Raw genomic sequence first — 15,454 nt, 5'->3', positions numbered from 1 at the left:
CCTGTTCCTCCCTGTCCTCATCGTCTGTTGTCTTCATCTCCATTATCAGTCATCATAATTTTACCATCTCTGTGCAAGTCTGCAAATTTCTTTATTAAATCATAAGATTCTTAAATTCATCAAGTCTCTCTGTGCCTGGGTCCTCATCACAAAACATGACATCACTGTTTTGTACATTTTAACACAATTTAATCCCCACATTTTTGAAAGAATAGCAAAACACTTTTTTGAAAACTCTGTAACAAAACCATCAAATCTGATCAAGGTTATTAAAATGCTGCCAAAGAAGAATGGATTGGAATTAAAAAATAAATAAATACATATCCTAACCTTAATTACTGGGGGAAAATGATGAATGATGCTCACATTGAGTAAACTGAGTGCATTTTTTGGACAGAGATTCACTTTTAAAGTGTATGTATAATATAATTTGGATACATAAAAAATACATTCCAAAAATAGAAGAGTCCTTGAAATATACAGAATATTATTAAAAAAATAGAAAATGGAGACACCTTGGCCTTTGGTACAATGTATACAATGTATGAAAAGATCTTTACTGCAGATACTACTATGGCTCTGCAGTTTCTTTCTTTTCTTTTAACCTATGTCGCCTCACCTTGAGGTTGGCAAATCTGTCTATCACATTTTGGTGGTCAAGTCTCTCAAGCATCTCTTTCTCAACTGACATCACAGCCAGGTGCTGGAGTCTGCTTTGACCCATGGTCCTTCTCAGCCAGGTATGGAGCTGACTTAAGACACTAAAAGACCTCTCACAGATACAGCTGCTAACTGGGTTTGTTAGGGCAACATGAATAACAGTTTTCAGTGTGGGGAAGATCTGATTATCCAGAAGATTGTACAATGTTAACATATCTGGAATGGCACCAGCCTCACTCTTGAGCTTTATAAAGTCTTTGGCAACTGTGACTTCCTCTGACTGAAGCTCAATATGGTAATGCAGTGCCAGGGCTGACAACCCAGTTTGTTTTGCAGATTCTGTTTAGCAGCTCTAATATAGGGAGAACACAACTTCCAGATTGTATGAGTAAAATTAGTTGTTTGGTTTTTTTTCTTTGCCAGTTTAACAGTTCCTGTTTTGCCTGTTAGTACTCCCTGTCTGTTTTCTTACCTGGTTCTTCCTGATTTTGTACTTTGTCCTCGTGTTCCCCTCTTTCCTCTCTTCCTCTTTGGACTGACAATCATACACAAATAGATTGTACTCAATTAGATTAAAAAAAATACTATTAAGATCACTAATAAAAAAGTCCTCTCTCAGTGTACTTTCAACTGAAAGGCAAATAACCAAACCACATGTACATCTAATAAAGGATACAAATATTGAAACACTGATCCAACATTATCCTTTAGTGATTCATTTGATCTTACACTTTTACCTGAATGTGGCTCCTTTTTTTGAAAAAACTTCCTCATATCCATTATGAACCTGGCTGTCTCTCTGTACACACACACACACACACACACACACACACACACACACACACACACACACACACACACACACACACACACAACAGGAGTTATAAGGTTAATGGGCATTCAGTCAGTTAGCTAGTTAGTACCTTGGGTTCAATATCAGCACATACACATATGACAAAATAACCAGTTTCTGTCATTACATTTCAAACAGGACAGTGGTAACAACAGCAGGCTACGGACAATGTTAAGTTTTAGATTTTAAATAGGCTGTATACATTTCAATGAGATCAACAGGGCAGTCAAATATCGCTGATTTTACTACAGAGCAAACATCGTCGGAAAACACATTTTCAACACAGCAGGTTACACGGCGTAATGTTTTTCAGCTAAAAAGAAACATGGTCTGACTCCTACCTAACTATATAAAGAGTAACTGAAAGTTAAATGCAGCTAATATGTCCTGTTTTAAGCCTGGCACGTACACCTCCGCTCTGCTGCGTCTCAGCCACTATCTCTCTGGCAGCTACAGCGCTAGAGCCAGAGCAGGGGAGAGGCGAGCTGGAACAAACCATTTTGGGAGGGGGGAGGGGTTATCTATACTTTTGTTGTTCAAATGTTCCATCTCAATTAAGTACTGTATGCTTTTTATACTTTTAGTAGTATGTCCCACAAGCAGCAAATATTTTCAAAAAAAGTAAGAAATCTTTGGGGGTGCTTTGATTCATTTTGTGCTGAAGCACCCCCAAAACTGGGTTTTTTTTAGATGGCAATTTCATTTTTATCAGTGTAGGAGGAACATAGGCATGCACAAATGCACACGAAGGTGATGTGATGCCCAGTAATAAAAATAGTTTCACATGACTGCATACCAGAGAATAATTGGTGTCTGTAAGGCATTTAAATGTGCACCATTGTGTAACCAAGGGCTGAAGAAGATCTCTAACTTGTAAATTTGGTTGTGAATGAAGCTGTTGAACCTGTGGAAAACCCCAAGGACACAAAAAGTACATAATGGAAAGTTGACACTAAAAGTTACCTGTTAGGTAACTTTCTTGTACAACTAAACCCGCTTGTACAGATTTAATAGCCTACCTTCTTTCAGTCATTTTCCTAAATGTGCTACTGCCTGGTAGCCAACACTGGTAAACTACAGAGACACCTAATGCTAATTACTACTAAGTCATTTATGCTAAGGAACAGGTAGCTTTCTTTGTTATAATCACTTTGAGGTGAGCCTGTTAACTGATGTGAAAATGTAATGTTGGTTTGTCTGTTATATATATATATATATATATATATATATATATATATATATATATATATATATATATATATACCTCTGGACATTAATAAGTAATATGCATAAAATTAATGAAGGACATTCTCCGTTTAATTTGCTTAAATGCAACTGCATATTTTAATGCCTGATTATTTTAAACATATCTCCAGTAAATGGTTGCCATAATAATTTGTATGTAAACATAGCCCTTTGTACAAAATAACCTTGGATGTACAGTTTATTAGATTTGACAGCACCCTCAAGTGGTCAGATTAGTTATGACAGAAGCAGAGATGAGGAAACATACTCAACATTTTTCTAACACTGCTGTTACATAATATTAACCATGTCCATGTATAGTTGCTGTTTTGTTTTGTGTGCCAGTTCTACTAGTGAATGTCACAGTTGCTGCAAAAAAGCTACCAAAGGCAGACTGCAGTGTAAACGCTGAGTGACACACCTGCTGTCAGACCTGCAGGTTTATCCCTGTGCTGTTCTCATCTGTGTTATAGTGGACACAAACTACTTTTTTTGGAGTGCCTTCTTATTTGATGCAGAACACCTGATTGTTCTGTAAATAGTTTTAAATGGTTATATTACAATGTCTAAGCCTTGGCTGCATTTTTAGGTAGATAGTACCATATAACATTGTTGTTTGCAAAACTTGTGCATATTTTTAAAAAATGTAAAATTTCTATTTGCATTTCAAGTTATGAAAATGATTTGTTAAACATGCTTGTGGTTTTTACGGTCAAAAATATCACTTTCTACTCGTATTTTAAATTTTGTCTGAATTTAGATAAATTGTGCTGATACAGTATGTCAAAATGAGAAAATAACAGATTGGCAAGATAAACAGTTTTTAAAGGTGAAATATAGAGGCCAAATCAAAAGTAGTCAGAAACGGCCAATTATACCCTGGACCCCAGAGGGTTAAAGGCTAAAAGCAAAGTTGTCACCAAGTACTGTTTATATTTGTGTGTATTGCTGCAGCTTTTTTGAGTATTGACTTGGTGCCTTTGGGTGAAATAATGGTAATATGAGGGACTGATCCATATGGTCACAAAGAATAGCCACTTGTTTCTGTGCTAGCAAAGTTCCCCGGCTTTCATTCAAACTGTGTTTATTGTCAGCACCTACACATTAAACTACTTAAACATTATAAATGTCTTCAAGCTCACACTAAGGCCTGTGGGACACTATCAGCCACTGAGACCGTACACACATATATGTGTATTTGTATATGAATATTTCATACTTTAATGCTGCCTGTTTATCTAAGGGAGATGAACAAAATACATTGGAATTGTACATAATAATATCATAGATGATAAATTCAATAGATTTTAAGTAGATGCTTGTGCATTCTTAAAGTCTTATATGTTGAATTGAACTACGTGATCTGTTCAAACCTCTCCCAATCAGTGCTGTTCTCCATGCCTGTCTGACTGTACATGATGTTATTAGCGCAAACACTTTAAAGGTGATCATTTAGGACTTCAGCAATAATACAGACAGCAATGTACAGGGTGGTCCATTTATATGGATACACCATAATAACATGGGAATTGTTGGTGATATTAAAGTCCTGTTTGTGGCACGTTAGTATATGAGAGGGGGCAAACTCCTCAAGATGGGTGGTGACCATGGTGGACATTTAGAAGTCGGCCATCTTGGATACAACTTTTGTTTTTTCAATAGGAAGTGGGCCATGTGACACATCAAACTTATTGGTAATGTCACAAGAAAAACAATGGTGTGCTTGGTTTCAACCAAGCCCCCTTTTGTTCTTAATTTTTATAGAAACATTGTCAGTGAGTATCAGATCAAACAAGGAGATTAAAGGTGTCATAGGTGGGCAGCAGGAACACAAACTCCTCCTCTATGCTGATGATATTCTTGCCATTATAACAGACCCACTTTTATCAGTGCCACATTTAATGGACACCATAAAGGCATTCTCTGAGGTGTCAGGTTATACTATTAACTGGGGAAAGTCTGAAGTAATGCCATTATCCCCACTATGCTATCCGTACATGGTAGAAAAATTCAATTTTAAATGAGTACCTAGAGGGATGAAGTATCTTGGGATTAGGCTAAGCCAAGATATGGAGGACCTACCCCCAACTTAATTTTGACCCAGTCCTTCTAAAAATAAAAACAAATATAGAAAAATGGGGCAAATTAAAAATCTCATTGTGGGGCAAAATAAATATTGTAAAAATGATCATAGCTCCCCAATTTAACTATGTAGTAATGATGTTACCAATTGCGATACTGCCTGGTTTCTTTTTTTTTTTTTCTTTCTTTTTGTGCCTGTCCCGTTTGGCTCTTTTGCCATCAGAATTGTTGTCTAAAGGCAAAGAAAGATGCCCAACGGATTTTCTTTACCAAATTGACCATCCCAGCTTTGCCGTAATGGTCCATTTGATTCACCTTTTATTATTTATTTTATTTTCACTTGCTGAATACGGGACAGACTTGACTGGGGGAAAGAAAAGGGAGAAAGAAAGAGGGAAAGAAAAACAGTTGAGAAGAGGGACGGGGGAGAAGGGCAAAAAACAAAAACCAACAGAATAAGCAGAAAAAAAAATACATATATCGATCACCTGGATTACCTGTTGAGAAAGAAAAAAGAAAACAAGCAGAAGAAAACGAGAGTAATAGAATAAACAACATCACAATGATATATGGGAATATGACAGTAAATACTAAATATTAAACATTATTGTGCAGCACGTAAGATCGACAGCACAGTGTGCTTTGAGGTAGGAGCCAAAAAGGGTGTAGTTTGTGTGTGATCACCTGTGTGTACACCTGTGAGCATGGACGCGCTTGTTTTTTAAAAGGTTCCTTCATGTAATGATCTGCTAGAGGGTGTGGGGGGCCACTGCCAGGGCATGAAGCAGGTATGGAGGAGATCAAAACTCCAGACATCCAGAGGCCCCCAGAACACAAGAGACCAAGGAAGACCAACAGAGGGGCAGCCGTGCCACTGTCCCAGAAAGAGCCGAGGAGAGTCCCAGATGAGGGGTAGCCACGGAGCAGAAGCCAGGGGGGGTTGCAGTGACGTGCCCGTGAGCTCCGCCGGCAGCCAGCTGTGCCTGAGTGACCGAGCCCCAGGCCGAGAGGCCGGGGGCACCCCACCTCCAAAGTGGCCCGAGCGAGCCCCAGGCTCCAGGCCCCGATAAGCAGCCACCAAGGAGTGAGCCGGTGTGTACCCGGACGCCCATCCCCGGACACAAAGAACCACCAACGCACCTATGTCTGAGGGAGTCCGCCCCTGGCAGGGGAAGTGGTGGGGGGAGATAGGCCTCCAAACCTTGGAGGGCCTGAGATGTCCACAGAGAGGTGGCGTCTGATACCCAACCTGACATATAGACACAGACATACAGGCACACACAGATACAAACATCCATTCCCACCCTCATGCTCTCATATGCACTTACTCCACACTCAACCAACGTGGAGACAGACATAAAGAGACGCTGTACACACAATCACACTCCCCAAGCGTACTCTACGAACCGGGTCTAGGTACCCTTGCCCCTGGAGGGGGGAACTGCACCCAGACCCAGGTGGTGCTACCCTTTTCCCTGCGGTGGGGAGAAGCAAACACACAGGTCCACATTCCGGACCCCAGTCGGACGGCCAACTCCTCCTCCTAGCCCCCCCGCTCCAGCAGGCCGCAGAGAACGGGGGTGAGAGAAGACTCCTAACCTCCCTCCACCCGCTCATTGTAGTGTTGATGTATGTGTGTTCTAAGGTGCATTTAAAACCCAGGAGGGCATGGAGCTACCTGCCAGAGAGCAGCAGGTAAGCGCATAGCCCCTCCTGCTAGCCCTCAATGTCTACGTGTATTTAAAATTGAGAGGTGGGCAACGACGCCAGGGGTGAGGTGTACACCCTGATGGTAATTTGGATTCCGTGTAGCGTGCCCACCCCCAAGATCCTATATGTATGTGTAATGAGAGTGTGAGTAATGTGAGTGTCTAAGTTGTGGGATAAAATTGAGGCAGAGGCAGCCAGAAGGGGGCGATACTGCCTGGTTTCTTAGTAGGAACAGTAGGAAGACTTAATTAAGCAGTTTCTATGGGATGGCAAAAGGGCAAGAATCAAGCTAAGTAAATTATATGCTCCTAGAGAGAAGGGGGGTTTAAGTTTACCCGATCCAAGATTATATTCAGTCTCATTCGAGGTGGCAAAATTGGTTAATTACTGGGGAAAAAATCAAGCCAGATAGGAATGGCTAAGTATAGAGTCTGAGATTTATACTCCTTTCGATCCAAAAGGTATGTTGTCTCAAAGCTGCACTTCAAAGAACCCAACTTTGCTTCACTCTACCCAGGTATGGCTCAATATACGTAGAATTCTTAAAATATCACCTCATGTGCAGTTTTACTCATCTATTTGGAACAATCCAGCAATTCGTATAGGGAAAAAATTGTGTTTTGGAAATTGTGGCAGTCTCATGGCATAAATGTTATTAGCGACTTATTTAAAGATGGGGAATTTATGTCCTATAGAGACCTTGTTCAAACATACAAATTGGAAGGGAAGGAAAATGTCTGGAGATATTTGCAAATTAGACATCGTGTGACGTTGAAGTTCAGAAGGGGACATGAAAATCTAGTTCTAAATTTTATAAATAAATGATGCGGAACCTTCTACCAGATTGCAGAAGTTGGAACAGTTTGTTGCCAGGATGGGACGGGTCCTTCAGTATCTGCGATGCTCTAGTCCGGCATCTCCTGGTGTAGGTGTCCTGAAGCGGGGGGAGAGCAATCCTGCAGCAGCGTTCTGCTGTACGGATCACTCTCTGGAGAGCTTTTTGGTCCTTCACACAGCTGTTCCCAAACCACGATGTCATGTTCTGTGTGAGGATGCTCTCCACAGCGCCTGTATAGAAAATCCTGAGGATCTTTGGAGAGACCCTGAACTTCCTCAGTTGTCGTAGGTGGTTCAGGCGCTGCCTAGCCTTTTTGGTCTGGAACTGAATGTGGGCAGACCATGTCAGGTCTGAGGAGATGTGGACACAAAGATACTTGAAGGACTGCACTCTCTCCACTGGAGCTCCATTGATGATAATGGGCTTGTAGTCTCTGTGCTGACTCCTTCTGAAGTCCACCACCAGCTCCTTGGTCTTGCCGACGTTCAGCTGGAGGTGGTTGTCCTGGCACCATGATGCCAGATTCTTCACCTCGTCCATGTAGGCCGCCTCATCGTTGTTGGAGATGGCACCCAACACCACTGTGTAGTCAGCAAACTTCACAATGGTGTTGGAGCCATGGGTGGCCACACAGTCTGAAGTGTAGAGGGAGTAGAGCAGTGGTGAGAGGACACATCCCTGAGGTGCTCCTGTGTTGATGGTGATGCTGTTAGAGACGCATCTACCCACCCTCACCACCTGAGTTCTGCCAGTGAGGAAGTCCAACACCCATGCACACAGACGGCTGTTAAGTCCCAGATCCCTGAGCTTTGTGAACAGTCTGCAGAGCACTATTGTGTTAAACGCTGAACTGTAATCAACAAACAGCATTCTCACATAGTTACCCTGTTTCTTGTCCACATGGCTGAGGATGGTGTGCAGGACATGGGCGATGGCATCCTCTGTGGATCTGTTGGATCGGTAGGCGAACTGCAGCGGATCTGTGGTGTCTGGGATGGAGGAGGAGATGATGTTCTTCAGCAGCCTCTCAAACACCTTCATTACTACCGAGGTCAGTGCAACTGGCCAGTAATCGTTCAGGGATGAGTAGGGATGGGTATTGATAAGATTTTCACGATTCCGATTCCATTTTCAATTCTGTTTAACGATTTGATTCTTTATCGATTCTCTTATAGATTCTTTTTAAAAAAGGAGAACACTAAGGTCGATTAGCTTAGAACTTTGTTTTATATCTTCTCTTTGAACAAGATAGAAATTTAGGAGTGTAGAGGAATTTCTTTCACTAAGGTATTAATCACATTATTTCATTGTTTTAACATGTCTGACACTCATACTTAAGACAAATGGTAGGGGGTGTAGCAAAGATGTTGGGGGAAAACAGGAACTCCAGAGGACCAGTCTTTTGTCTCTTGAGGACTCTGGGAAGTAGCAAGGGAGTGTGAAACAGCTGTGTACTGCCTTTTGTTCCTGGAGAAGGTATTTAACTGAGAGGTTGACTTTGGCTCAGAGAGACTCTGCTGACCCTGCCCCGTGGTCATGCAGGGGCTTCACAAGCTTGTTTATATGTTGTGTGCATGGGAATAAAAGAATGCTAGCTACCGCTCACCGCTCGTCTGCAGACTTTATTTAAGTGGAAAAACTTCCACAACAAAATGGCGCTGCGAGCAGGGTGGTCCGTGTGGTCGCTGAACAACGGTTCCGTGGACGGGCTGATCACCCCTGAGGGAAAAGGTACCTTTGTCCTACCAGCTGTTGAAGCAAAGGAAATGGAGGAGTCACGGAGCCGTGTGTTTCGGTCACCACCGAGACCATCGATTTTGAGGGGACTTCTGCAGATGGGTGAGTTGTAGCTAACTTGTATACAGTCATGGAGAGGTTTTTGTCTGGCCGAGGGGGGGAACGCTGGCCGACCCCGGAGTTCGAGTCTCCGGGAGGAAAACCTGGTGGTTTGAGGCCCCAGGCTTGTGTTGGGTACGGCTCATCACAAGGACAGTGGCTCGCGCACGTTGTTGGGGAGAAGCCGGCCCAGACCTGTGTTCAGTCCAAGTACGTCACAGGAACGGCGGTCCGGGTACACTGTCGGGATCCATCTCTGTGTACTATAGTGCACGGAGTGGCGGTGTTCGTTCCTTGGTCCGTAGAAGGCAAGGGCCTCACGGGGGACGCCTCGTGTAGTAAAATGGGATCTAGATCCAGTAGATCGGCAGACGTTCCACCAGGCGGCCAGAGACAAAACTCAATACGTGACTGTGGTAAGAATTGAGTAAATGTGTGGTGTGTAAGATTGCAGAGAATGGTTGTGTGGGAAACGTTGATGTGTGTGTAAAAACAGTGAGAAATGGGGTTTCAAAATGTTGAAAATGGGGAACAAAGAAAAAAAAAAAAGAGAGAGGAGTGTAGAAATGTGTGTAACAGTTGTTTCCAACTAGAGGGAGAAGGTGGTACTGCAGGCCACCAGCTCCCCTAGGGTGGACACACACAAAATTAGCAAAATTGTTGATAAAAATAAGCAAAATAGGAAGAGGGTTTGGTGTTTTTCAACGTAGAACAACCACACTCTCTCTGGGTTTTTAAGAAAGGGGAGTTCAGAACCAGAGAGGGGAGATGTGTTGTTTTAAGCAATGAGAAGAATGATCAAAATGTTTCAGTGTGTCACTTGCAGGTGAAGAACAGACCTGGATAAATTTTCCACGTGCAGCAGTCGGAAGAAAATTATAGGTTAACACCATTAGAAACACTCAAGCCAAGTTTTGGCTGAATTGTTTTCCAGCTTAACTTCCACGTGTTTGTCACCCTGAGAACACAAGCTCCAAGAATCTCTCCCTGAAGACAAGAAATGCAGTTTCAGAACAACGAGATGGATCTCAAGAGCTCACAGCAGCATCCTGAGCAGTGAAGAAAAGGTCCAGCAGCAACAGCTGGGCAAGACAGCAACAGCAAGGAGAAAAATGGCATCATCATGACTGGATGGATGGATGTGCATTTCCAACGAGCTGCAACTTCACTGTGTGAATGGACTTTTGAAAAGACTGCTTGAGTTGGACATTTGCCACTTTCAGCGCAAAAATGGCAAAATGAGACCGTGGAAAACAGGACAAAGCTGAAAGACAACTGACTCTCACTGGACTGCTGCAAGGGGGAGAGATGAGATGAGACCACAGTCAAAGGAGCAGGGGACAACATGGAGGAATGCTGTTGTAGTGTGGGAATGAAATTTGGGTTTAGGAAAATTGGGAAGGAAAAAACGACTGCCTTGCATGGAGAATTGAAAAGTGTCTGGAGCACCTCAAAAAGGAGAGGTACACAAAAATAACACAAACAGAAAAATGCATTAATCCTACTAACACAAACACACATGCAATGAAGCTCATGAAGACCAAATAGCATTTTAAAGCATGCATTTCTGTTACCGTCATCTTGTCCGGTTCACTTAGTGGGTTAAGCAGTGATACATAGACTAGTGAACTAGTATTATTTTTGGGGAAGGATGATTGAATCATTGCAGGGGTGAACAGAATGCTGCGGGAGGGTCAGATGAGTGGGGACTAATAGATTATTGAGTTTCTGGTTTCTGATGTGTGAGGGAGGTCTTATCATGACACACATCTGGGTACATGGGGAAAACAAAAACTCATTTTCTAATAGAATATTGCTGTTGTGTGAGGTGTGTGACTGGTGGATGAAAGTTTTGGGGATTTACTGATGCATTTTCTTTTGGTACCACTTTGAACCTGCCAATTAGTTTTTTTTTATCATTCTAAGGGAGTATGCTTAGACAACTTCTAAACTAGGCCTTCATATTTTTTGATTTTTAACAGTGCACTGAGATTTTGTTTGGCAATTTTCTCTTTTTCAAGCAGGCCTGCAAGATCGGGATCGAAAGCGCTATACAACATGTTGAACAATCGCAAGTGAGCTTCTCCAAAATTAAAATGGGCTCAGGAGAAAGCCACTTATTTGGGACAATCAGAAAACAAGTCCCTGGCAAAAAGGATTCAGCGAGGTAATCCAGTCTAAATTCTTTTTTATTTCCTTTTGAAATGACGTCATTGCTGGCAGTAGAAACTTATTGCGACACAAGAGGTTCTGCTATCAGCAATAAACACGGGGACTGACTGGACTGACAAAAACCTGACTGACTTGACACCAATATGCAAGATTGCACCTCCACCCAGAGAGACAAAAGGGTGGATGTATGTATGTATGTTTCTTTTTACAGGAGCAGAAAGGTGACAGCAACATCCTGGGTTGCATGGGCTTTTGAGCCGTGCTGACTTAACCTTTAATTGCCACTTTCTGTGTCTTTGTGAATTTACCAGCGGTGTGTTATTCATGACCTTGTATTGTTTACAGTGCAGAGGTCACTGTGAGAAAGTGTGCATACAGACGCGCTGCGCTAACATCTATATCACTTTCTCCACAGCAGAGGGCTAATCATATGATCTGATCACATGATTTACAGCAGGACACACCACTGGCTAATGTTTTTTTTTTTCCTTACAACAGGGCCTGGAGTAAAGCTACTTCAGGGGAGAAGCCCTGAGAATTTTTAAGAGACAATGCACAACTTTATTGTGCATGTCTAATTGTGTTAAGCTAACATAGGGCAAAAGAGGGTTTTTTCCGGGGAAGTTTTCATTTTTAAATTGCAGGAACCGTGACATGAGGGATATGGAAGGATTGACTGAGGCGCAGATGCAAACTGTGACTAGGAGACAACACTTCAAGTGGACCAGTGAGAAGCAGGGACCATCTGCAGGACAACAGACAAACGACAGTGGGCTTCCAAAGGATTGTCATGAGGAGATTTTGAACAGCAAAATCTTAAAATAAAATGAAAGAGTTTCGACGTTGACGCTGAGGAAGACAACTAAGGTGTACGACGTGCTCTGCCTTAAATCTACAGCCGCGTTGGAACAGAAATCGAGGGATGGAGAGAGCGTGCCAAGCTCCAAAAGTGACAGCGCAAGGAAGATCAGCGTTGGAGTTATGACTCTGTAAATGGCACAGACGCCAGGAGCCATGACTGTGACAGAGAATGACCACCTAATGCTGTTTCACTTTGCCATGCAAAGTACTTTGACACTCTGGAGAAGACCTTTCCTCTGTATCATTGTTGTTTCCATTTGCATGTGGGAGCTTAGATTGTGGGGAAGATTAAAGATGAACAAAGGGTGGTGGGAGAACAGTGAAGTGAGGATACACAGTGTGAAACTCCTTTAAGTGTACAATAATGTTGATGTAATATGCAGAATGTCAGGAAAGAAATTCTGGTTTAATGTGATTCTTGATTTTAGAATCAAAGGGTGGGATTGTAGAGGAATTTCTTTCACTAAGGTATTAATCACATTATTTCATTGTTTTAACATGTCTGACACTCATACTTAAGACAAATGGTAGGGGGTGTAGCAAAGATGTTGGGGGAAAACAGGAACTCCAGAGGACCAGTCTTTTGTCTCTTGAGGACTCTGGGAAGTAGCAAGGGAGTGTGAAACAGCTGTGTACTGCCTTTTGTTCCTGGAGAAGGTATTTAACTGAGAGGTTGACTTTGGCTCAGAGAGACTCTGCTGACCCTGCCCCGTGGTCATGCAGGGGCTTCACAAGCTTGTTTATATGTTGTGTGCATGGGAATAAAAGAATGCTAGCTACCGCTCACCGCTCGTCTGCAGACTTTATTTAAGTGGAAAAACTTCCACAACAGGAGTAACATGGCCTTACAAACCCAACAGTGAGATCTTAAGAGATCCAGCCTACGGCTCTTCAATGGGGTGTCACAGGGTCCCCAGGAAAAAAAATTGTAAATGTAAAATAATAAAATAAATATTATTCTGTAGCAATAACAAAGTATAACATAAATTATTCTGTAGCAATTACACAAGAATATCCAGTAATGTCCCTGCCTACAATTAAACACATTCACTTACCGAAAATCGGGGGCATCTGCTGTGGCAAATGTGTTCAAGCCTTTGACCACAAACTTAGTCACTGCTCGGTGACATTCGTCTATCCTGGCCTGAAAGGAGACGCTACCGGTAGACTGCAGCGAGAACTGCCAGCATCTGAGCCAGACTCTGTCTGTCTCTCTCATCATGGTCACCTAAATGCACAGTAATGGCAGGTTTTGTAATAAGGCAGATTGCGCTAACATAATATGCACTGTTAGTTGATTATTTACCTGCCGCATTAACGGGAGAGGACGTGCAAACGTTACCGCTGCTGCTGGGTTGAGATTCACGAGTTCGGAGCGGAATTAAAAACATGACATTCATTTAAGGTTATTGCGTGTTTTGTGAGCAAATGCTTTTGCATATTCGTAGTGTTTCCTCCCTTAAATGAAATATCTACTTTTCAAGTATTGCAAGTTGCCCTGTTGTCATCCGTTCTCGTAAAGTATAACCAAACTTTTGAGCGTTTGAGCCGCTTAGGCACCGTGTTTCCTGCCAGGTAAATGACGCTCCGCAACGTGGTGACGTCATTCGGGGCAAGTGGAATCGATAAGGGAATCGTTTGCAAAAATGGCAAACAATTCCAAGGAATTGAAACAGTGGGAACCGGTTCTCAACAAGAACCGGTTTTCGATACCCTTCCCTAGGGATGAGGGTTTGCTGTTCTTGGGCACAGGGATGATGGTGGATCTTTTGAAGCATGTGGGGACCACAGACTTCGCCAGGGACTCGTTCAAGATGTAAGTGAACACACCTGCTAGCTGGTCAGCACAGCAGCGCAGCAGACGGTCGGTGATGCCGTCTGGCCCCGCCGCTTTCCTTGTGTTCACTCTCCTCAATGCCGCTCGGACATCATGCTCCGCGATGCTGGTCACTGGTCTCTCGCTGATGACGTCACTGTCCTCGGTAGTCAGGCAGTAGATAGCATTAGCCGCCTGGCTAACCTCGAAATGGGCGTAAAACTGATTCAGCTCGTTGGTGAATGCAGAGTCGGCGTTGATCGGCGCAGTGTCCCTGGCTAGTCCGTAATGGTGCGTAGTCCGTGCCACATACTCCGTGTGTCGCCCTGGTGGAAGCGGGACTCCACACATTCCCGGTACCGGCGTTTGGCATCTCTCACCGCACGCCGTATGAGGCCGCTTTGTACGCGCTCATATCGCTAGTGGCGAGACCCGCGTTGTAGGAGGTGGTCCTGGCGTTTTCTGCAGTAAACTATCTGAAGCAAATTACTATCTGAAGCAAACAGGAAATCATGACCATATTATCGTAATCTGAAGGACTATTAACTGTGACCACCGGTCCAAATGTTACTTTACCGTCAATTTTATTTGCCCATTTCTGTGTTTCTTCTCTTGGAACCCACTGTTAGTTAGTTTCTCTTTTCTTTCTTTTAGACTTGTAAGGGCAGGGGTGCACACCAGCAGTTTTCTTGTTTTGTTTTGTTTGTTTTGTTTTGTTTTTGTTTGTTTTTTTTGTTTTTCTCCCTCTTATACAGGTTTAAGTATATGATGCAAAATCAATAAAAAACGTAAATGTCAAAAAAAAAACCCCGATAAGTTCAGGCTCCATTGTATTGCTATGTGTTCGCCAAACAAGAAACCACTATGCTATGGAGCAACTAGAAGCATGAATAAAGAAAATGAAACAACAAAACTCCACTGGTTATTCAAAACATGGAACAAAATACTCATGGTTCTAAATAAACAGACACACATACTTCATTTAAGAAACACATTTTTAAAGCAAATTTATTTAATGATGGTGATCAACTTGTGGATACATTACTACAACATTTTATGAAAATATTTACGAGTATTTACAAAATAAAATGAACTGCATTTCATCAATGAAAAACTGTAATGTTTTGAACAAAATGTATCTTTTGAACAAAATATTGTTCAAAAGATACAGAAAATGAAATTTAAATTTTTCAATTTAAAATCTCTGGTTAAAGCATGACATTTTTGTTAATTATTTTATTGCATGCAAATGTATTTTGTCCATATCCTCTTTAACATTCCAGGGTGCAACCAACCAAGGGCTATATATTTAATTTAAAACACACACACACACACACACACACACACACAATAAAAGCACAAAGTAATTACTTGATTCTCC

This window comes from Neolamprologus multifasciatus, chromosome 7, assembly GCF_963576455.1.
Source record: "Neolamprologus multifasciatus chromosome 7, fNeoMul1.2, whole genome shotgun sequence".
Classification (NCBI taxonomy): Eukaryota; Metazoa; Chordata; class Actinopteri; order Cichliformes; family Cichlidae; genus Neolamprologus; species Neolamprologus multifasciatus.
This window is presented reverse-complemented; position numbering follows the sequence as displayed.